Source organism: Paroedura picta, chromosome 2, assembly GCF_049243985.1.
Source record: "Paroedura picta isolate Pp20150507F chromosome 2, Ppicta_v3.0, whole genome shotgun sequence".
NCBI classification, from domain to species: Eukaryota; Metazoa; Chordata; class Lepidosauria; order Squamata; family Gekkonidae; genus Paroedura; species Paroedura picta.
Window position 1 is genome coordinate 46,133,356 of NC_135370.1, and position 23,710 is coordinate 46,157,065.

At 44.3% G+C, this 23,710-nt stretch overlaps 1 long non-coding RNA gene across 1 annotated transcript; it reads left to right on the top strand.

Moving 5' to 3' along the window:
* The first annotated feature begins 8,527 nt into the window (after positions 1 to 8,527).
* On the top strand, positions 8,528 to 21,353 carry LOC143828649 (uncharacterized). Its single transcript, XR_013227795.1, has 3 exons — positions 8,528 to 8,599; positions 9,296 to 9,332; positions 20,500 to 21,353. It is a non-coding gene; the product is annotated as an uncharacterized LOC143828649 (long non-coding RNA).
* Positions 21,354 to 23,710: the final 2,357 nt, after the last annotated feature.

Below are 23,710 nucleotides of genomic sequence, written 5' to 3' on the forward strand. Positions count from 1 at the left end.
TTTTCTCCAAGGGAACTGACCTTTGTCTCCTGGAGATAAGCTATAATTCCAGGGGATCCCTGGGTCCCACCTGGTGATTGGCATCTCTGTTGGTTCTGAACACCCAAACACCTTTTGTCCTTCCCTGGTTATTAAGGCAAGCTGATACGTACAAGCCTGTAGGTTGTAATTTTTTGACGAAATGAGGAATGTTTTTTCCCCTTACTTGTTTGAGACCTTAGTGTAGAAAAGAACGTGATTTCAAAAGAAATGAGAAGCATTCAGTGAGTATTGGAAGAGTCATTATGTGTCTGTCTTTGCTTGGTGTCAGTAAGAGCAAAATGTTTCTCCTGCCAAGGCAGGCTGATCATATTGAGTGGAAGGGCAGGGGTGGGAGTCGGGGGAACCTAATCCATTCTGGAATTGAAAGGAATGAAATTTCTTTTCCAACAGGAAAAAAAACACTCTAGTTTACATTCCATACCTCACAAAATTCCAATAGAAAATTATATTTCTACCTGACAGTGAACTGTCTGTGACTGCATAATCTGGGAATTGTTTCTACCGACTCAGGTCACTCTAGTAGACAACGGAAGTATTTTGAAATGATGATTAAATATGAAGAGAGGAAAATAAGACTCTGACAGCAAATAATTTTAATCCCATCTGCAGGATACAGAAGTAAATAATTACCATTACCTTAGTTAATAGATCAGACGGGAAAACAGAAAACTCTTTAAATAGAGGCTTTTCAGCTTAGTGGCAAATTGAATTTGAAAAGGGAAAAAAAAGGACATTGGTGGATTCTGATTTTTCTTTTGTGTCTAATAAATAAGTGAAGTAAAGCAAGTGTCCAGCTGTCTAGAAAGTCACATATTTAGAAATGTAAAAAGATATAAATTTCCCAGTACATATTTAGAAATCTTATTGGTATTTTCCTATAGATGATTTATTTATTTTTCAATGTATTACCCTCCACTCCTAGACTGGCTGGCTCGTGGCTGCTTACAATACTTAAAACCCAATAGTAAAACACATAGAAATCCCAGTCCCTTAAGAAACCCTCAGCGGCATTTCATCTAAGTCCATGTGATGCTTTTCCTATGTATGCTTTTCACGCAGAATAATCGAGATCATGAGATGTGGAATTCATTCCTCCAAGGGATCACCCTGCAGTGTGACCCTGCAATGTGATCCTATATTCCTAGCAACGTCAGTAACATTCATATTGATCTGCATGGGAATATAACTTTCTCCATTTGTAATGCTTGGCTGCATGAACAGAGAAGTTCCTGTCTGGCTCAGAGTAAAACAGAATGTGTTCTGAGCATGCATTAGACCTTTGAGAAATGCAGTTTCCATGGCACTTCAGTATGGAACATCAGTATGGGACATCATAAGTAATCCTTATCCATGTTTTCTCAATATATGTGTGAAACAGCCTGGAAGAGGGGTGTAACGTGTCCAGCTGTCCAAGTTGGAATAGGGCCAATCAGGGTACAGCAAAGCTGGCCACACCCTGATTGGCCCTGCCCCTGCAGCTCCTGCCCTCCGTCCCTGGGCTCTAGCCCTTTTGCTCTCAGACACGCCTCAGTGTCTGGAGCCAGCAGCAGGTAAGGGGAGAGGGCCCTGGGCAAAGGGTCATGGTGGAGGACCTGCTAACGAGGGCCCCTTTGCCTGCTAGGCTGGGTCTGCTAACGAGGGCCTCTGGCCTGCTAAGTGGGACCTGCTAATGATGGTCTCCCAACCTGCTGACTGCCAAGGAGCTCTGTCCCGGCCCTGCTAACGAGCTGGCCAGCCCCCACCTGCCCCACTTGATCCAGCTGCAAGCTGCAGCCCAAAGCCACCTTAAGCTGCCTGGCCGGGAGCTAGGGGAGGGGACCCTTTCAAGGCCTGTTCTTAGGAATGGGCTTTGAAGTTAGTCAAACCATAAGCTATCAATTTGTTCCATGTATCCCCCATGTTGTATGTAAACCACCCTGAGCCATATGGAAGGGCGGTATAGAAATCAAATAAATAAATAAATAAATAAAATAAAGTTCTGTTATTCTGGCAGTACAGTGACATGCCCAGTAGAATGTCCCGAGAAAAGAGGCATATAATTGCCTGACCACCAGACCTCCTTACTGGGTACTCAAGCACCTGGGAAAACTACATTTCCCAGGGTCTAAGGTGCTTGCACCCTGTATTGGATACCCCAGGTTAGCTTGACCTTGTCAGGTGTCAGAAGCTAAGCAGGGCCAGCCCTGATTTGTATTTGAATGGGAGGCCCCCAAGGAATATCAGGATTGCTGCACAGAGGCCTTTTGTTGCCTCCAAAAGGGGTAGCCCTTTATTCTAGCTGTCTGGAATTTGGAATGAGGATATCTGAGGGGAATGCTACAATCTCTCTGAGGGTTGTCCAGTTTGGTGCATGACCAAAAAGGGTGGGAGGGGAATCTCCCATTGAAACCAATGGGAAATAATAGCAGAAAAGAATTATGAAAAATTAAACACTCTCTGAAGAAACAACGACAAAACAAACAGTAGCCTGGATTACGGCTTGTTGGGAAAGTTCATGGTAACGCCATGACTGAGAGAGGATTGTACCTGAAAGCATGCTGGGACAGATGTGATCTCTACTCCAAAATTCCTTTCAACTTCCAACTCAGGAAGAGGATATAGTTACGATCTTATTTGGCTAGTTGCATGGAAAGTGCATACCACTGCTTAAACGTGCACAACTGAGGTGTTCTAAGGGTTATCATCAAAAGGTTGTTTCTTTTAATTCTTCCTAGCCTCAAAGGCGACCTGGCTTCTTCTGAAATCCTGTGAAACCCATGCAGATGCAACAGTGAGAAATTATGTAACCTTCCACGGTCATGCCTGGGCTAGTCTTGTAGCTTCTCTTGCAATTTCGTTTATTGTTTAAGTTCTCTCTCCGTGGGAAACCATCTGGTTTCAGGCAGAGGATGCTCTTAACTGGGAGGGTGTTGAGGTCACCTGGGAGTGTGGCTGGAGCAAGGCTTTTGCTGAAGCAGTGTTTAATGATGATGCTTTAACACCCACGCGTGCCTTTCATTATCACTCACCTGAATGGCTTGTTGTTGAAATGTGGAACCATGGGCCACTTCATTCTGACCCCTGCAAAGCAAGCACCACAGGAGGGGCTGTCAGGCCAATCCGTTTATAACCAGGACTCTGCAGGAGTTCTTTTAGCTATTCTGAGGTGGAACCCATAGGATTGACACCAGGCACATTTGTTTCTTTGTTTGTTTGTGTGTGTGTTGGGGGGGGGGGAGAAGCCCAGGTTTTTTGTGTGAATCTCCATATAATGGCATTTTATAGTTCCACATTTTAGCCAGTGTTTGATTTAAAGCAGCAACCACAGCATTGTCCTCAATCCTGGACACCATATCACTCTCCAGTAGCAAACCATGCATGGCACAAACCAAAAAGTACCCACTTTATTTCTTTTGTCTGGTGAGCGTGCTGAGTCTCATCAATGGGAGGGGGTTTGGTAAGATGGATTTCGGAGTTTGTTGCTGAGTCTGCGGTGAATCCAAATCCTCACCGATTTTTCAAGCCCAGCTCATAATGGACTTAACTGTTCTGACCGAGCAGCGATATCAGGGCTCTCTCAGCCTCACCCACCCCACAGGGTGTCTGTTGTGGGGAGAGGAAAGGGAAGGCAACTATAAGCCGCTTTGAGACTCCTTCGGGTAGGGAAAAGCAGCATATAAGAACCAACTCTTCTTCTTCTTCTTAATACCAATCTCCTTAGAGCAGGGATTCCCAACCAGGGGTCCAGAAGGGACTCACAGGCTTCCCTCTCCTGCCTTAATAGACTTAGCCACAAGCTAGGGAAATTGATGCCTCTGCCCGGAGGAGTAGGAGGATAGGCCATGGGTGTAAATATCAAAGGGGGGAATTGCTTCTGGTATGGTGTGGGAGGAGGTGTCCCCGCCCTCCCCTACTTCCCAGCCGATATGAGGCAGAGCCACCATAGTAGTAGTAAAGGCAGGAGCTGGGAGCGAAAGGAGGGTGAACTGTGTGGGTGATGATCAATTCCAGGGGGTGTGGCTGGGAAGTCTGGCCAGCTGACATCAGTTCTGGGGGTCCTTGAAGTCTGAAAATCATGGTCAGAAGTTTGAAAAAGGCTGCACTAGAGGCTTACTAGCATCAGATTTTCCCTTTCCCCTAATTTACCCTCCTTTGACTAAGGGGAATACTGAAGGTGACCTTTCAACAGTATTTGGGGGACCCTGCAACACTGAAGAAGCACCATCCAGTGTGTAAAAAAGAAGTGCCAAATGAAAAAGACCAGCATATCAACAGACTCTTAGTGCCACTTAGAATTATAGAATCATAGAATAATAGAGTTGGAAGGCACCTCATGGGTCATCTAGTCCAACCTTAATTGCACTATGCAGGACACTCACATCCCTATTGCTCATCTACTGTAACTTACCACCCCTTTGCCTTCACAGAATCAGCGTCTCCGTCAGATGGCTATCTAGCCTCTGTTTAAAAATCTCCAAAGATTTGGAGATCGCCTCCAAAGATGGTGGTAGAACCCACCAGGTCGCCTCCAAAGATGGTGGTAGAACCCACCATCACCCGAGGAAGCCTGTCCCACTGAGAAACCGCTCTAACTATCAGGAATTTCTTCCGGATGTTTAGGTGGAATTTCTTTTGAATTAATTTTATCCCATTCGTTCTGGTCTGTCCCTCTGGGGCAAGAGAGAACAATTTTGCTCCATCCTCCATATGGCACCTTTTAAAATACTTGAAGATGGTTATCAGATCCCCTCTCAGTCGTCTCTTCTCTAGGCTAAACAGACCAAGCTCCCCCAACGCTTCTTCATATGTCTTGGTCTCCAAACCCCTCACCATCTTTGTTGCCCTCCTCTGGACATGTTCCAGTTTGTCAACATCCCTCTTCAACTGGGGTGCCCAAAACTGAACACAGTACTCCAAGTGAGGCCGAACCAGAGCAGAGTACAGACTACTTAAACTGAGTCATACTATTTATGCCCATTGGCTTATAAGGATATAAACTATTTGAGGATAGCACCATAAACCTGTTGTTATTTTCTTTCTTTTTTCCTCAAAACATACATTCCTGTGAAAAAAACTTTCTCTCTAGAAAGCGTGATTCTTTCTCTTTTAAAAAGCACAAATATTTACCTAACTACTCCTTCTCATGAGACAATTGTTTACCATAAATGTCAAGAATGGAGCAAAAAGCATATGGACTGTAAATGCGTCTTAGGTAAGAATTAGCCATCAAACTCATTCTGGGATTCTGAGTTTGCAGTACAGCAAGCCGGCAACATCTGTTCTGGTAAATTAATAAACTACATTAAAAAATCATGGCTGATGAGTGATGATTAACAGACTTGCCTAAATAAGTAGATTCTGGAAGATAACAACATGAGATTGAACTGTTTAATGTAAAAGGCTTGGGATGAAAAGGGGGAATCTTATACAACATTATTATAAACCAGTGTGATCCCGAGTTCCATAAACCAATAGCAATGCAATCTCACGAATGAGAATGTGGAAGATAGTTGTAGTAGCTCATTAGTCCACCCTCTCCCTATTTGGCTGGCTGCCATGGAGTGCCCCCCCCCCCCGTTCTTTTCTAGCTCTCCCTCCCACATTCCCTTGGCTTGGGTTGTTATTGGTTTGCATTGCTTTACTTAGTTTTCCTTGCATTGTGTCGCAGCTTCAGTGGGCCATGTGGGCATTGGGACAGATACAACTGGGGAAGGAGGCTGTGTTTGCATGCCCGCCTCTGCCATCTGGGTACTCCTGTAAGGAGTCTTGGAGACAGAGGCACTCTGCTACATTGCCAGCCTGAGGCTATCAGCTGGCTCTCAGTACCAGGTGTCAAGGGAACCACGTAGCAGCTATAGCACAAGTGGTATCCCAGGGCAGTGGGGATGGGGTTATATCAGGCAGCAGGCAAGTCGCTAGATAATGAATCCATCGCCATGCTGCACCAGTCCTCCTCCTGCTGTATTCAATAAAAGCTCTGGCCCAGTTTTGTCAGTATGGTGTCTCTGTCTCCCTGCCCTTGATCCCTTGGACCACAAGTTGCTATCTGTTTCCTTCCTTTTCCATCTGGGAGTGAACCTTCAGCATGTGGCTTTTAATGTCAGTTTCTTCCCTTGCACCACCCACAAAGCATATGATTAGATTCACTCCCACGTTCTAGAACAGCCTTTTTCAACCTTTTGATTGCGGAGGAGCCCCTGAAATAATTTTTCAGACTTCAAGGAGCCCCAGAAGTGACGTCAGGTGGCCTCGCCTGCCACCACACACCCCGGAAGTGACATCATTACCCGCACCCTTAGCCCAGCTTTTGCTCCCTTCTCCCGCCTTTACTACTACTATGGTGTCTCTGCCGCATGTAGGCTGGGAAGAAGAGCAGGAGCTGATGAGACAGCCCATTCCTCCCCATACCAGGACGCTTCAGAACTCCCATGGACCCTCAGGGGTCCATGGCCCCCTGGTTGGGAATCCCTGTTCTAGAATGTACCATTCCTCTTTATAAGATTCTTTAGGAGATCTGTCTTTGGCTGTTTTGACAGGTAATGCTACAAAGTACTTTTGAGTATTTCATGATATTTATGCCATAGACCATAACCAATCAGAGCTTTGCATTCTCATTAAGCACACACTGATTTAAGCATTATTGGTGGGAACACTTGTTTTCTTCGGACTTCAGTTTTCCTTTCCTTAGCTAGTCCAGATTCTACAACTCCCCAGAAGCTTTAGCCTTCCTGCACCAACTTCTAGGCTTGGCTATAGTTTTCTTGCATTGCTCTGCCCCATATACAGTTTGCTATTGCCCTGCTTGATCCACTGGCCTTCTTTGACCGGGTTTCTCTTTAGGACCTGATGCAGTAGATTACAGAGGTTTATTCACTGAAAAATCAGAGTCCAGTAGCACCTTTAAGACCAACAAAGATTTATTCACGGCGTGAGCATTCGAGTGCAAGCACTCTTCATCAAACTAAGAACCATCATAACAGTAGGAATATATAAGCAAAAATTAATCCTGTTTTAGTCTGAGGAAGAGTGCTTGCACTCGAAAGCTCACGCCTTGAATAAATCTTTGTTGGTCTTTGTTGGTGCTACTGGACTCTGATTTTATTGTGCTACTTCAGACCAACAGGGCTACTTATTCACTGAAAGCAATCCAAACCTGCTTTGCTAGCCTGGCAATCATCATTACAGCTAAGGGGAAGCTGAAGGTGTTAAGAGGCATGTGCTTAGATAAGAGAACAGCTGTATCACTTAGAATTGATGGTGGAGTACTAGATTCAGGCCACAGTGTATTTGTAGATTACATGTCAGGGATCTATTCTGATTAAACATAGTTGTCTTCTATTTCTGAATCTGAATCTCACTCAGAATTAAGGACAAACAGGGTTTCCTATTGCACCTTTAATCCATGGTCTTTGCTCCAGTGACCTTCAATCAGAGAACCTTGAAGAACAAAAAACACAGGAATAAGAAAAGCCCCTTCCCCATTTCCCAAGTGTCTGTGGAGGCCATGGGCGAAAGGGGGTGTGTGGATCTTATCTTGTTTACCCGACAGTTGCTATCGAGTCTTATGACAGCTATGGAAAGTTCCAAGCATCAACTCACCACTTCTTTATAAATAGCACTATCTGGTTTTGAAGATGAGTCCACGTACCCTCTTATCAGTAAAGAATGAATGTGCCCTATTACTAAAGCACCCAGTTGTCAAAGGAGCTGCCAAATGTCTCACAGTGTTTCAATGCACCTCTGAGCATCCTAGAATCCAGCTGAAGTTTTGTTTTGTTTTGTTTTGGGTTTTATTTTTTTTTCTTCCAGTGCTTAAGAGAGAAACTTTCTGCATAGAATAAGCTCTGAAAATGAGCTCGTTCCATTTTTAGGATGGCTGATTGGGGATAAAGTCAAATGTACACTTTTGCATTAAGCATGGACTATGCTATTTCTTCCATTTGCTCATAGATGCAGTTAGAGATGAAATAATTGCTCCACTTTTGGCTACTCTTGCTGGTGACAATGATTGTAATATAGAAAGAGTGGCTATTTTTTTAATGTAGCTATTGAGCATAGATCTTGGATGATGAAATGATTTTCATAACCAAACTTGTTTTTTTAATGACTGTAACATAATATTTAAAGTAACCATTGACTATTTAATGAACAACATTAATTGTTGATTTCTGTGCTCTTTGGTGTTCACTGGAATGGGGGACTGGAGATTCAAAAAGACAGCCACATACCCAATACCTTTCCAAAATATTAATATAGCCCAGGAAGTCAAGGAGTACAAATGTGCACATGGGTATTTCAGCAGCATTGTTATGAAGAAGCTTCTTCAAAAACAGAGAAGAACTGGGGTTTTGTGCCCCACTTTTTACGACCCCAATGAGTCTCAAAGTAGCTTACAATCACCTTCCCTTCCTCTCTCCACAACAGACACCGTGTGAGGTGGGGCTGAGACAGCTCTGTGGAGAACTGTGACTGGCCCAAGGTCACCCAGCTGGCTGCATGTGGAGGAGGAGTGGGGGATCAAACCATTCTCCAGAATAGGAGCCACCACTCTTAACCACTACACCACACTGCCTCTCAGGTGGGGATTAGACTTCTCTTAGAATTACAACTGATTTCCGGAATTCACAAATTTCCCTGTAGCAAATGGTAGCTTTAGGTGGCAGAGCTTATGACATTACATCCTTCATGTTCCTTCTTCAGACTCTGCCCTCCCCCCCAAATCACCAAGAATTTCAAGGCGGAGGAGAGCTCTTCGAAGTAAATTAACATATGCATTTGAACCTAAAATGGACCCACTCCCAAGGTCATACAAAAAAGGGTTTTTATTACTGCATTTATGAGTACCTTTAAGACAACCCTTTATTTTCCCTGACAAGACTCGTGGGAAAAACCTAGCCCCGTCCTTACCTGTAAATCAGATATTGTTGGAATTGCAATCTAACAGTCACTATGGAATTGCAGTTGAAAAATCCCCAAGGACATAGCTGGGATTCCCTTTGTTTAAGCTTGCTCCTGCTCATTCTTCAGGAAGAGCAGATCAGTATGTGTTTTGCAGATGCAAGAAGTGAGCAGCCATTAGGCTCTCTGTTCTCTTAATCTGCTGATGTGTGGCATGTAGTTTGTTTGCAGCTTGGCCCTAAAGGCTTGCAATATGCTGCTTTTGTAACTACTCTTTAAACTTTTGTAGTCTGTTTCAATAAGGAAACTGAATCATATCAATATAACATATTTTAAAATAATCTTTCCAGTAAAGATTCTCTCTTTTAATCCTCAGAGCACCATGAGTCTGGATCAATGCCTCATCCACAAAGGTAACTAACAGCTGTATACTTTCAAAATGGTCTGTTACCCTGCAGCTCTATTTCTTTGGAGGGGCTCAAGACAAAGCAAAGTCCAAAAGTTGCAACACGTATTAATAGGGCAGTATTTTCCACATTTGAGAAAGAAGTTCGGCAAGGCTGTATATTGTTGCCTTGCCTATTTAACTTGTGTGCGGAGTACATCATGAGAAAGGTGGGGTTAGATGAGTCACAAATTGGGATCAAGATTGCAGGGAGAAATATCAACAACCTCAGATATGCAGATGATACGACTCTAATGGCAGAAAGTGAAGAGGAACTAAAGAGCCTCTTGATGCCGGTGAAGGAGGAGAGTGCAAAAGTTGGCTTGAAACTCAACATCAAGAAAACTAAGATCATGGCATCCGGCCCTCTCAATTCCTGGCAAGTAGATGGGGAAGAGATGGAGGTAGTGACAGATTTTATTTTCCTGGGCTCCAAGATCACTGCAGATGGGGACTGCAGCAAAGAAATTAAAAGATGCATGCTGCTAGGGTGGAAAGCTATGGCAAATCTAGACAGCATCCTAAAAAGCAGAGACATCACCCTGCCAACAAAAGTGCATCTAGTCAAGGCTATGGTCTTCCCAGTTGCAATGTATGGCTGTGAAGGTTGGACCATAAGGAAGGCCGAGCGTCAAAGAATTGAGGCTTTTGAATTCTGGTGCTGGAGAAGACTCTTGCGAGTCCCTTGGACTGCAAGGCGAACAAACTGGTCAGTCCTAGAGGAGATCAGCCCTGACTGCTCCTTAGAAGACCAGATCCTGAAGATGAAACTCAAAAAACAACAATAATTTTCCACATTTGGTCATTGTTTATAGTCTTGACAATCAGGGGAAAATTAGCTTTGGCTCAAATATATCTAGATCTTTCTGTAATGCTTGTTTTTCTGTGGTGAAGGGTTCTCAAGTATAAAATTGCCAGGACATTATTATGCCTTTGTAGTCCTTCAGCCTTAATCTCACATTCAGGGGCCAGAGAGATCAGGAGCTTGACAGCAGAGCCGACCCATCTGTAACCCTTTCTAATGGGAGGGGGGGGGGGCTTCAATAAATGACAGCACCCTTATGGCTTGGCCAACAACTGTGAAATTGCTTCAAAAGTATGTGGGGGGAAAACACTCAAGATGAGAAATGATTTTCAATATAACAAATATTTATCATAAACCTAACAACCATACAATTAAAGATAAAGCAGAATGATAATGTCTATGAACATAGCAAGATTTGAAGAGACAGGCTCTTCGGTGCCCTTCAGGACGAAGCCTCAGAACAAAGGCAGATTTTAGCAAATAATGTCCAGCGGCCCAAGGAAAAAAAGAAAGTCCCAAACGTTGACTTGCATAAATGGAGGGCTGCTTGTTCTCCATATGCTCTTGAGTAGTGCTGCTGCTGTTCTGGAGGCTTCCTCTAGTTTGGGCTTGCTAAGAAATTAGCAGTTCTCCTCTGGCCTTCCCTCTCTTGTCTCAGGGCAGACTGACTACGTCAGGGGAAAAGAGTTCTGACTATATCTTTAATCACAAAGCTTGACAGACCCTTCCTTTATTACAACTCCTAAAGGGGAAATTCTAGGATGGGATTTCTTCCTGGTTGATGGGCCCATCACATATCTGCAAAGTTGATTTCCCATCTTATTATTGATTTAGATCTAGATTGTAGCTTTCCTTGGCCTATGAAAATTGTTCATTCAACAAATGAAGCATGGGAAAGCGCCTGGCAGCAATTTCTTTCCAGCTGAGTGGCTGAAATCAAATATAGATGGGCGGGCTCCAGCCCTGGCAGCCCTTTTTACATTCATTGATAGAACAGCCCAAATTCCACAAGACTGGGGTTTGGCCGTTATAGTACCCATCCTTAAGAAAGGTTGTACGACTGATCTGGCAAATTATAGGTCTTTTTAATGTAATCAGCAAATTGTATACTAAGCATTTGCGTTAAAAATTATGTGAATAGATGGATCAGGAAGGTTATCTTAAGGAGGCACAGGCAGGCTTGAGGCATGGTAGGTCAATAATGGATCACTGTCTAATTTTAGATTAACTTATCCAAAAATATGTTCTTGTACAAAGGGTGAGTTACCCAGCAGCTTTTGTGGACCTCAAAGCCACCTTCAGTACAGTACAGTGGCTCAAACTAGTGAACTCCACTATAGATAAATGTAAGGTGACCAGATTGTCCCACTTTTGGAGGGACATCTGGGGGCACTTGGCAAATTGTACTTATGTTGCAATAAAAATATTTATATTACAATACTATTTTTGCGTTCTATGCGTTCTATGAAACTTTTTGTCGCTCCACATAGACCAAATTTTTAATCAAGAACCCTCCATTTTACCAATGCTGAAATCTGGTCACCTTAGATCAGTGGTTCGCAACCTTTTTCAGGTTGCGGCCCGGTGGGGGGGAGGGTGATCCGGGCACCGTACATGCACGGCGGCCCATGCGCAAACACGCATGCACAAAATTGCCACGCATGCATCTTTGCATCATGTGTGGCCGCAAACATGCATGCACGGCAATTTCACTGTTTCACAATTTCACTGCACTCGCGCATGCACGTTTGCGCTCCTGGTTTGGCCACAAATGTGAATGCGTGAGACCGCGGTGCATGCGTGTTTCCGGCCACGCATGGCACAGACGCACATGTGCTCACCTGCCGCGCATGCGCGTTTGTGCCGGCGGCCGCGCTTCCCTCTCCCCCGCTCCTGCAGAAAGAAGCTTGCTGGGCGGCAAGCTAATTGTCCACTTTGGCGGCCGATTTGCTTGTGGCCTGGGAAGTTTCTCACTGCGGGGGGGGGGGGGAGACGGAGCCACGGCCCGGTGCCCAGTGGTTGGGGACCACTGCCTTAGATAAATGCCTTCTCTATCTGATCATTAAACCATGAAAATGCTAGCCTAGGCATTAGAATTAGCCATGATAGTTGGCTATCCAACTCTATATCTATCCAAAAAGGGGTGAGACAAGGGTGCCTCTTGGCTCCCTTTTTGGTTAGTATGTATATCAATTCCCTTATTACATGCATTCAGAAGGAGGATATGCATGTTCCAAAAATTATGGGTGAACAAAAGCTATCCATATTTACGTACACAGACAATGCTATCATTCTATCCCAAATGAGAAATGGCTTAATGTGTCCAATAGGTATGTTAGTTTGGCAATGCCAAACAGACCAATAAAACATTTACTCGAAAACTAGGATAATGAGATTTAACTCTAGTAACTCCAGATTGTAACCCGTGACTTCTTCAGGTAGTAAAAAGTTCCAGCTCTTCAAGACTCTAGGTTAAAAAAATTGCCTGGCAGATTAATGGACACCAAATCAATCAAGTTATATCCTTTAGCTTTCTGGGAGTTGAGTTCCAATATAATGGGAAACAAGCCACTCATAGACCGTTTACACACTGGAGGTTTCATGCCGGGCTGCAGGCTGGAGTTTTAGTTGTAGCAGGTTGCCCTACCTCTTCCTGCACCCACACGGGGGAGCATTTGGCCCAGTGTGCCTCATCCGCCCCCAGTTTGTGCTCGTGCACAGGAGCTGGGGCAGTGAAGTTCCCAGTGCGTAAATGGGCATATTCAGACTATAGTTCATTCAGTGAAAAGGAGCTCCAACTCCATTCTCAGGTTTTTCAGGCCAAGAGGAGATGGCTATATGCCAACTGCCATTAAGTTGTTTATGACTAAATTTTTATCCCAACATATATGGAGCTCAATTGGGGCTATATAACAAATTCATCATATTAGAGAAAGTACAATAATATTTCCTCAGCACTTTATTTAATGTCTCTAGATGTATATCAAATGCTGTATTCAGACATGAGTAGACAAGAAAGACATGAGGCCGGTCTTGCTAAGGTAGAAACTAAGAAGAGTTATCTGCTAACTAACAGAGTACCTTACCTAACTAACATTATTTCTTCTGAATTTAGATGGGTCTTCTCTAGAGCATGATTTGGTGGCCTTTCATCTACCATTCATTTTAACATCAACCAAAAGAATTGTGCAAATGTCTATGCTCTGTCAATGTGGTAGAAATGTTCTCACATCCCTTTTACAGTGCGAACTTTATGCTGAGGATGGGAATCATATAATTGGTCCCTTGTTACATTGCTTTAGACATTTAAAGCACTCAGCAACCTCTGAGAACCTTCTGATTACATTTATACTAGAAGATAAAAGCTGACCATCTCATGTGCTGTATCAAAATTCTGCTTTTTAGTCTGTAAGAAACAAAATGATCTATCAAAAAGGGGGTGACCAAATAGTCATGAATCAGGATATTCATAGGGATGTGGACAATGCCTTTTTGTCAATTACTGGACATGAGAATGGCCTTTGATACTCTGGGTCATCTCTTACTAGTTTTTTTGCTAAACATTTTAGAAGGTAAACTTAGTGGTTTGGATCATGTCTGCTCCATGAGACACAAATGTCAGAGAGGCCATAAGAGGGGGGGTGCCTCAGCGCTCTGTCCTTTCACCTTTGTTGTTTCATATTTATGTCTAGGGGTTCTGGTTATCACTGTGGGGGAGAACCTGAATCCAGAGATGACAGATGTGATTTGGTCAATAGTTTGGATGGAATTCTGTTGCTGACTTGGGGAATAAGTATTATTGACAGAGTGTTTGAAGCAGTTCTGCAGTCCCCTCTGTTGATGGATAAACAGGCAGATGCTGTTGCTAAAACCACCCTTTTCTAATTGCATCTGACGGGGAGCTTATTAGAATCACTCAAGGTAAATTGCTCCCCCCCCCTCACGGTCAATGTGGCTATTCAGCTATTCTAATTTATACTAAGGACATATGTCAGCAGTGAAAATAGATGAATATCTTATAAAACAACATCTATACAAGAGTACAGAAAAACAAAGACAAATGATTAATGGACCCATAACAATAAGAGAAATTGTGGAAGCGCTCCACAGCTTCAAGGCATATTGTGCTGCCCAGCTTGAGCCAGGCAACCCAGTAAACCCCATCAAGCAGCTGATTGGCTGATTTCTGTGCTCTACAAAGGCCTCCTTTGTAGGTGGGGAGCCCAGGTTGGTGTACCATTTTGCTTCCTTCACTTCTAGACAGAGAAAAGCTCAACAGATTGGCACAACCCAAACTGGTTCACTTTGGGGGATTGGGTCATTTGTGTTTGTACTGAGTTAGCATTACATTGTTGCAAACCTGAGACTCAAATCTGTTGAGGTTAACAGCTGTTCTTATGATCCCACTAAGGGAAGCATAGCAAACACAAAGTACCCCTGTTGACTTTCTGGTGCTTTGCCAAGCAATTTGGGACACCACCATTTGAGGTTAAATGATTGACTCTTACACTCCATCATTAGGATATTTTTATTATGTTTTAGCATGAAGTGAACCGTTGGGCTTTTTTTTCACAACGAGCTGTTCGAGTAAGTAGGTTAGATATATGGTAATAGTGCATTTTATGGTACACAAATCACCTGCTTTTTCCTGTTTGGCAATGAAGAAAGAAACCAGACAATTTTAGAAATGTGTTATTGATACTCTCATCAATTGTGGTTTAAGAGGGTAGCTGGGTTGGTCTGCAACAGAATTATGCCCCCCAAATCATTTTGGTCTCTAAGGTGTGATTGGACTCAAGTCTGCCTCATCAATTGTAGTCATTCATATTGCCCTCACGTAGGGAGAGAAAAGCAGTTGCCCTGCAAAGATAAGTAGAAGAATCATTCTTTCTGGGGAAGTTATTACTTCGACAAACTCACATTTTGGTCTGGTCATTTTGGAGCGACCTGACCCCAAAATGTACCTGAAAGGCAGGTTTCTCATTGGTTAACAAAATGGTTTCCTGTTCTGTTGAGCATTCATAGCCAAAAGATACATTTCACAGGCTCTAAAACCAGCCTAGCAGAACCTGAGGTATAAAATTTAAATGAGGGTCATGGACCAAATGTAGCAGTAATCGGGAGAAGCTAGTTCAACATCATTTCCAAGGGAGTAGGTACAGTTGAGGATCCAGGCTTAATGGAAGAAATGGATTCAGAAGCTTAAAGGGACTCAGGGAAGGCATTTCAGGTTTCAGTGGAGAAGGAAGGAAGGTTTTCAGCAATATTTAAAGAGCCATTCTGTGGGATATATTCAAGCTTAGATTGCAAAAAAGAAAGGGGTGTTTTAAGAGCATTGGTTCACTTTTTAAAAACCTCATAATAACTACCATAATGTTATGAACACAGGCTGAAAAGCCTCATTTGCTTTTTAAGCAATGAGTTATGTGGCTTTGGCACACAGAGCTAGTAAATGGCTGCATTTAGAGCTGGTGAACTGGCCAGAATCACAGGAAGATTTACTCGTGGTGTGAAGTACAATGTAGGGCAGTGCTCCCTTGTCCTCCCTGACAGCTGCTCCAGATACAGGAAATGATAGCCCTCTGCAGAGCCTCCATTCCATTCCCATGAACTGGGAGCCTGTCAGTCAGGCATATCGTGAGGATAGGAGTCCCCAGAATGCACCCAATATACATGGTCGCCATCCTGCATGAATTTGTTCAGTCTGTGGACATTCCATGCAGGTGCAACTTCCATTCACATGAACTAGAACCCTTATGTGACTTGGATTTATTAGAACAGAATACCTGCATCAGTGCATAAAGGTAAAGGTAATGGTATCCCCTGTGCAAGCACCGAGTCATGTCTGACCCTTGGGGTGACGCCCTCTAGCGTTTTCTTGGCAGACTCAATACGGGGTGGTTTGCCAGTGCCTTCCCCAGTCATTACCGTTTACCCCCCAGCAAGCTGGGTCCTCATTTTACCGACCTCGGAAGGATGGAAGGCTGAGTCAACCTTGAGCCGGCTGTTGGGATCGAACTCCCAGCCTCATGGGCAGACAGCTTCAGACAGCATGTCAGCTGCCTTACCACCCTGCACCACAAGAGGCCCTTGCATCAGGGCATATATGTGGATTATTTTTGACAACTCAGCTCTGAAAGGGTATGATATTATTGAGAACATTATAAATAGATTATGAACACAGTCAAAAGAATTCTTGGGGGAATATCTGAGCTTGGGGAAATATCAACGTTTTTGTCGGTTTCCTATTTACATCCTGGTTATGGGCAGAGGCAAAAGCTAAGAGGTAAAACGCATGACTCACAGTCTGTGGCCACTAAGCAAGAGAGCTAATTCATTTGAAATTTGCCAGAGATAGGTTTAGTTGGATTGTATTGTGGTTGTTTTATTTTGCTTACTGATTGGTTATTTAAATGAGGTACTTCGGCAAATTATTTTGGGGCTCTGTCAGGAATAAAAGTGGTGTAATAAATTACTTAAATAACATTATGCAACAAATGAGATCTTAATCCTGTACAACTGACTTCTACTCTCTGCTTTCTTAGCCCATTTCCTCCAGTCTAGTAGCTCCAAAACTTCTGTGCTGTCAGCAATAAGTGGCTCTGGGTGGAACTAAAGAAGGTCCCTCATGATTATTTATGTAAAGCTTGCCTTGGCTGAGAATTCAGGGTACAGTAGGGACAGTAAACAAGGAAATTTCTTGTGATAGGGCTACATTTTTGAGAATGTTAATTTATAGGGTTGCCATGAGTCAGAAATGACTTGAAGGCACTTTGCATGCACATCCACACACACAACTATTGCTGCACTGCTGAAGGGGGGGGAGGGATACCAGTGGGTTTGACCATAATGTATCACAAAACATCAGAGCTGCTCCACAGCTGAGACAGTAGCTGACCTGGTCTGGGTCACTGGGTGAGAAAAAGAGAAATAATAAAATTCCTGGAAGCAAGGAGGAAGGTCTCTATTTCATGCTGAGACAGGTCTCTATTTCATGCTGAGGTCTGGAGAAGGCAGTCATTAGCCATTAGCCATGTGATTGCTGAAACTGCTGAAAGAAGCTTCAAAGTATTACAAAATCTATAATCTATAATTTATTAGACTAAGGAGCCTGTCCTATATTCTAAGTCAGGGGTAGTCAAACTGCGGCCCTCCAGATGTCGATGGACTACAATTCCCAGGAGCCCCCTGCCAGCGAACGCTGGCAGGGGGCTCCTGGGAATTGTAGTCCATGGACATCTGGAGGGCCGCAGTTTGACTACCCCTGTTCTAAGTTCTGATAGGGCATGTATATAGAGAGGGACAGATGAATTGCATTTTACCCATTTTCTTTGGATCTCTTGCTCAATCAGGTGATGTGCTAAAAGTATGCCTGTGGTCCAAGCATGTCCAAGACCTCCACTATTTTGGATACACTATTGTAAAAGGAGAACAGGGGGAAAGCTGGTGGCTGGCAAGTGACTATTGCTTCAAGGGTGCATAAGGAAGTAAATTGTCCCCATGGTGACCAGGTGCTGGTCAGCAGGAGACACAGAGACAGTTTCAGATCTGTGAAGGGAAGCTGGGAGTCTTGATCCTCCCAACAGGCAATTCCTTACAAAAGGTCACATGGTTACCTGTGGGTGGGTTACCTAAGAGAAAAAGCCTCTCCAGTTGCTGGCCAAACTGTGGGCCAGGGCAGGTCCATTCCACCACACCAGGTACTGAAGATACAAATTTTATAAAGGACAGCAGCCAGTAAGCTCCAATTTGGTGTGTCTATGCAAGGCACCATGGACTGGTGAGGAATGCAGAGAAAACCCCATATAGGTGGCCTGGAGCATCAGCTGTGTGTCACTGGGAAGATACCTCTGCCCTGCCTGAAGAGGGGCAACTGGCATGCGCCCACACACAGACACACACACAAAGTGGCAGCTGCCTACAGCTGAAGAGCCACCAGGTGTTCCATGGAAGAGGAACACCCAACTACCAAGTCACAGAGGCAGGACTAGGACCCCGATATGTGGAAGGAACTTCCAAAGAATGCCTACCAATTAGGCCACCATGACTATGTTGGCAGTGCGGACAGCCAGGAGGGCCTACCCTCTCATGTGCAAACATCCAGGACAGCTACCCCAGAGTTGCAAATTGAGCAGAGAGGTGTGCAACCTTGCCTTGGAATCCTGAGCCAACATGACTATAGCTGTGTTGGATCACAGCAAACAAGTGAGGCTGCCCCTGAAGTGAAGGGATTCTACCTGACTGCTGCAGATGCAGTTGTTCCTCCACACTGAAGACACAGTTGGAGCAGCTCTGCCCACTCCCCCCCCCCCCGGATATCCGCCTGTTCCCTCCATTGCAGCAGTGGCTTGCAGGCCAGATGTAAGCCCCCAGGCCTTGTGTTTGACACCCCCCCCCCCCCATCGAGATGTCTTCCAATGCGAATGGAACGAAAGCACATTTGCTCACGGGATAGTAAATAACTAAGATGGTCATGTCATCAGGTGCCTTCTTCAACGCTGCATAAACAGAGCAGCCATAAACCTTCCATATTTGTAGCCAACGGCCTGCATTGTTCAGAAATCCTTTTGAGGTTCCAGTACCCGTTATTGTATATGATGTGTTTCATTTCACGTGAGCTGTGATTGCACATTGATCATTTCAGTGCTCCGTTGTCTGCACACCTAGAAGACAATATTTATTATTCCGTTTCGTGGTTCAGATCCTTGGGTGGTTTCTATCATATCTTTCGGGGAAAAAAATGTTTCATTTATTGATGAGACCAATCAAATCGTGCATGCAAAAAGAAATAGAAAAGGGAATCTGAGAGTGGGTTTGCCTTTCAGAGTGTGTCTCAGGAAGTGCCCTCAGACACAGGTGGCGATACTCAACTGATCTGTATTCTAGGCTTGTTTTCCACAGAGCTCAGAACAACACAGATAGTGTTATCTAGTTTTATCCCCATAACCTCTCTGAGGCCAATTAGAAATGACAAATCCTTTCTCTGCTTTTCTACAGAGAAGGTACTCCTCAGTAGATCAGGGCCGCCAACAACAAAACAAAGCCATGCGTTCCTTCTTCACCATTACATGTATGCCTGTGTATGTATACTCATGTTTTGCCCATGTATACTCATGCTTTGCCCAGTTTAGTTTGGCCAACAGCATGTCACCAGGACAGCAGCTTTTCAGGTGTTTTTTATGGTTTAGCAACAGTCTAGTATCAAAAATGAAAATGGTTTAGCAACAGTCTAGTATCACAACTCTAGTGGCACCTTAAAGACTAATGCCATTTATTGCAATGTAAACTTATTTGACCGGTGGCAATGAGAAAAGTGGTATACCCAAATGACTTAAAATAGCAAGTGGGGGGAAAGACCTGGATGCACATATTTCCACACTGGAGAGCCCTGAATGTGACTCTGCCTTGATTGATAAAATTGCTGTGACCAGGAATTCATGAAACGTGCAGTAAGTCAGATGGGACTGCACCTGGACAGGCCAATTTTAATGCAGAAACGAACAGAAAAAACGGCCTGTTGAAAATGCAAATTTTATTTATTTATTAATTAAATATTTGATGTATTACTCACCACTCTTGGCATGCTGACTCACCAAATCCTAACTATATTGCTAGTGCAGAAACAGTCTGGGTGTAAATCCAGGATGGGAGAAATCTGCCATATAGATTCAGGGCAGACCAACTGGTTTCCCCCCTATGAACCAATGCACTCATTTGCAGAAAGCAGACAAAGTGGAATTAGTGGTTATAAAGTGGAGGGGGACAAATACTCAATCCCCACCTCCCTGCCCACATGTGGCTATTGCTTACAGTTTCTGCCCAGACATGCCCCTGAAAGCCACGTTTGTCTCTCTACTGTAATTTCAAAAACATTCTGCTTTTGCCTATCCCTCCTGGGAAGATGGCTGCTCCTCACTGCCATTACACCTCCTCTTAACCAAGCTGATTCTCCTCGTCGTAGCCAAATTATGAGAGAGCCTGTCACTTGTCTAGTAGCGTGCTCCAGGGAAGCAGCGAGTTCTTTGCAGCAAGGCACGATCAGTCATTCTTAAGTGAACACAGAGAGGCACGCTCTCCTACCTAACTGCTTTTTAATCCCTCATGTGTATACGCTGAAGGAGAGGGGAAGAGACACACACAAAAATTAACGATAAAGGCAGTGAAAGAAGCATTTTTAGCAGGAAGTTATATATGCTCAAAAGAATTCGGGCAAGAGTGATAACGGGGAAGGGGAGGAGAAGTCATCTCATTTTGTCTTGCATTAAATCAGCACACAATTCTCTCTTGCCTGTAGCGATTTAGCACTGATGTGATTGTCATATGATTTCAGGTCGCTGCACTGTGGATTGCTGTCAGGAGGAACGGGGAGGGCTGTAAAAAAAGCAACACAACCGTGTTTCGATCTCCCAGCTGGGAACCGTCTTTCGAAGAAGATGCTCGCTGTGTACAGTCGAAGTGGATAGTGTTGTAAGCTACAAGAGTTTTGCTGGTGCGGGCCTTTGGCCATCCCGGAGGTGCTGTGCATCTAGCAATTTCCATTATTTTGCTTTGCATATATTACATTTTTTTTGCATCTCTTTGATAAAGCACAGCAATGATCCTGCAGAAACTCAACATTGTGTCATTTGGTTGTAAGATACAGTCTTTCAAATGACAGAGCAATTTATGCTTTGTCTACCAAAGCATCTTGCTTCCCACCCCCACCCCTTTACAAGGGTTAAGGTATGATGTGGAGAAGCGTCTCCAACCTGCAGATGTCAGTCGTTGGTGCCTGGTTGTAGCTGGCTCCCAGACCATATCAAGGCCATCTTTCTGTCCTGGCTGCTTATGGGAAAACCCTGATTGTTCATGTTGGGGGAAGGGATGAACAAATGATGAAATAATGTTCTCAAAGAAACCACCTAGAATGGCACCTGATTGGTCTGGGTTGACCACCTGACCACACCAGGCTAAAAAGTTAAGTTAAATCTGGGCCTGGGTGTAGGGAAGGTGATGCCAGCTCGAACTCCATGTGCCCTACACTTGTGAACTGTGCCGCTTAGTAGAAGAAGGTCTGAGTAAGGGCTTGCTTTCGCATGGAATCAAGGTAGACCCACCTGAATTAAAGTGAGTAATTATCAGGTTGCAAGATGGCATTTTCTTGTTTTGTGTTGTCTGGCTTGTGAGTCTTGTGTAACATTAGATAAAAAACACATTTAACTTTGTCTAAATTTCTACAATAAACATTTTAACTATTATTTAAATAAAACATCTGGTTTATTAGCACACACTACCCTGGGAACCCATGAGGTCTGAATGACCTGGTCCTTGACACCCTTGTTCTGGTGTTTGCACTGTGGATAGACAGGATATCTTCCCATCGTGCCTAAATCACTTCCATCTAGTGGAATTGGACAACACTGATGGATGACTTACGTATGAGGCAAGGAATGCATGTTTGTCACAGGCTCTGTTTGGCTGGAAGTCCATACCTCCCATTTCAAGGATTTCTTCCTTACTGCAGTCCCACACTCTTCTCCTTACTCTTTTATCCCTCAGGGTCCCCAGAACAAATCCAGCCATGTATTTGGACATCTTTCCTCTAGAACTGGACACGGTTGTCCTTGAGCTCAGTTTATTCTTCCACAGTATGAAAGCTGGATCTAATGATCTAACTAACTGATGTATCCTGTTGTTCATAGGTACATCCAGCTAGGAAGACATGTTCAGAAGGGTATTTCCACACATCACATGTATGTCTCTTAGCTTTATCCAGACACCTGCCTACAAACCTATCACTTCTACGGCATTTTTCAGCATGTGGTTATCCCCCCAGTGGTGTATTTAGGGTGAGGCAAGCAGGACACATGCCCTGGGTGCCACATTGAGGGATGCCACTGGACCCTTCAGAACCTTGTCCGAGGAAAAGCCCACCCAGATGGGCCACTCATTTCTCATCCTGTCTGGTGCCTGGACTGCACTCAGCACCCTCCTGAAGACAATGGCTGTAGAGGCAAGTACTCTTCCCCAAGACCCATTGCAGTGGGGTGATGGGGAGCTGGCTGGCTTAGGCACCAGTACGCCACCCGTCAGTTGCATGGACTGGGCTTGCCTACCAAGGGCAAAGGTGTCCCCAAGGCCTGTCAACTGCATGGAGCTCTGGAACTCAGAGAAGCAGAAGGCCCTCCCAAAGGATACGACCAGAGCCTCACCTTCTATCCCCAGCCCTTTTGTAGTCTCCTCCAAGCAATGGCCTCTTCAGACCTTAGGGGCAGTTTGTGGGGCCCTGGCATCTCTACTGTGCTCCTGGCTCCCCTGACTCAGGTGCTTTCACAGCACAGTAGCTTCTGTGCAGTGAGCAGGAGATGCTTGGCAGGTGCTCAGGAAGTCCATTGTGAAGAGAGAGACCCCATTGAGTGAAGAGGCACCATTGGGCTGCATGGCTTTCCCAGCATGGGAGACAGAATGGGGGAGAGGGAGGCAAGGTGCCAGGATTCCCGGGGACCGGAATGGACTGGGAGACATTCCAGGGGGGGGGGTTGCACTAGCAGTAAGCAACAGGAAAGGCAGGGCCCCTGCATCACCAAGCTCTGGCTACCCTTGTGTCACCAAGCCCCGCCCCCTCCACCAACCCCATGTGCAAAATAGCCTAGGTCCATCACTGCCCCTCTCAGTTTATAGTTCTTCCTGCCTCTGTTTAGTCCTCATAAGAAGCCTGTGAGGTAAGTGATGACGAGAGAGAGAGTGAGAGCAACTAGTCCAACATCACTCAATCAACATCATGGCTTCTTGGGGATTTGCGCTGGAGACTCCACAGTCCTAATAAGGTTTTGTAACCACTAAGCTACTTTCGCTCTTCCTTGCTTCCTCTTTTGCTACGTGATTGTCGGAATGTCAAGCAGTAGAAGTTCCATTCCCAGGCTTGCAGGCTAACATGACTGTATGCAAACTCAAATGGTTTTGCAACAATCTCTATATAGTTTCTAGTGGAGAAATCTCGGGTAACAAAACCCTGCCTTTGGTTACTCTCGAGGAAGATTTTGACTGATAAAATCAATGGTTCCTCACCAAAGGGAATCCTCACCTTTTCCTAAAGATTTTTCTAATGGAAACAGTTTGGTAAAAGAGGCCTAGCCGTACAAAACATACATTTCCTTGTAATGTTTTCTGATTATTGAGATCATATTAAACTATTTCTTTGTGAAAGTGAATTATTTCCATCAGCATGGTCTCTGGCAACAGGGCCGTCTTGCTCTGCATGTGGGAAATCATGTTTCTCTTCGGAAATAATGTTGGGCATGCCCAGTCTGCTACACACATTTGTTTGTTTGATTTGGACTTCTTTAGAAAAATCTCTCCGTCTGGCAACAATTTTACATTTATTGTAATCATTTTTGTCATTTATTAAAAAGTGCTTGGGTTGTTAACATTCAATTGTCAAGCAGGTATTTACAAAGGAAGATTAACACACACACCCATATTGATTTTGACAGGCTTTAATATTGGGCAAAGTTTAGCAGATAATATTTACTCAAATGCAAGAGTAAGCTTTTTTTCACAGT